The sequence below is a fragment of the Xyrauchen texanus genome, chromosome 24 (genome assembly GCF_025860055.1).
Source record: "Xyrauchen texanus isolate HMW12.3.18 chromosome 24, RBS_HiC_50CHRs, whole genome shotgun sequence".
Lineage (NCBI taxonomy): Eukaryota > Metazoa > Chordata > Actinopteri > Cypriniformes > Catostomidae > Xyrauchen > Xyrauchen texanus.
Window position 1 is genome coordinate 1,600,495 of NC_068299.1, and position 1,443 is coordinate 1,601,937.

Genomic DNA, 1,443 nt, shown 5'->3' on the forward strand with positions numbered 1-1,443 from the left:
TGTCTTGCCCAAGGATACTTCGGCATGTGGAGTCATATGGGCCGGGAATCGAACCACCAACCCTGCGATTAGCGGCCGACTCGCTCTACCACCTGAGCCATAGGTAGTTGTGCAGTGTGTAAACCTCACTCCCCTGGCCTCAAGAGGTGCACGACTGAGACTAGTGACTGCAGCCTTTAGCCTCCTCGTTAGCACGCTAGGTTCCCATGCTGAAGACCCCGGTTCGAATCCCGCTCGGAGTGGGACAAGTAGGACTGGTTACACACATACGACTATGTGTCATGTTAAACACACACATGAGTTTTGTTGTAATTATTGATACTTTATAAAAACAAAAATACTGAATAGAAAGTCTGTGCAAACTCACCATCTGCAAGACTATGCAAATATAAAAATAATGATCATAATTTGCAAATGGACTTCAGCATCGTTAAGAGGAATCGGAATAGTTGAATTACTCAATGCTTTCAATAGTTGCCTCTCAATTAACCATGTGACGTCATGTAACAAAGTAGCATTCTATTGTTCTAAATGTTCATTGTTACATAATGCATTCTGTTTCACAAAGTATTGCATTTAATTTAATTATTGCATTAAAACTTGTGTTTTATTTGAGCTATAAAGTTAAAGGGTTAGTTCACCCAAAAATAAAAATTATCCCATAATTTACTCACCCTCAAGCCATCCTAGGTGTGTATGACTTTCTTCTTTCATCCAAACACAATCAAAGTTATATTAAAAAGTATCCTGCTCTTCCAAGCTTTATAATGGGAGTGAATGGTACCTTAGATTTTGAAGCCCAAAAAAGTGCATCCATCCATCATAGAAGTAATCCATACGGCTCCAGGGGGTTAATAAAGACCTTCTGAAGCGAAGAAAAATATCCATATTTGTAACATTATAAACTATAATACAGTATATATACATACACACACACACACAGTATATATACACACACACACACACACACAGTATATATACACACACACACACAGTATATATACACACACACACAGTATATATACACACACACACACACACAGTATATATACATACACACACACACACAGTATATATACATACACACAGTATATATACATACACACACACACAGTATATACACACACACACACACACACAGTATATATACACACACACACACACACACACACACACACACACACACACACAGTATATATACACACACACACACACAGTATATATACACACACACACACACACAGTATATATACATACACACACACACACAGTATATATACATACACACACACAGTATATATACATACACACACACACAGTATATATACACACACACACACACACACACACACACACAGTATATATACATACACACACACACACACACACACACACACACACACACACAGTATATATACATATACACACACACACACACACACA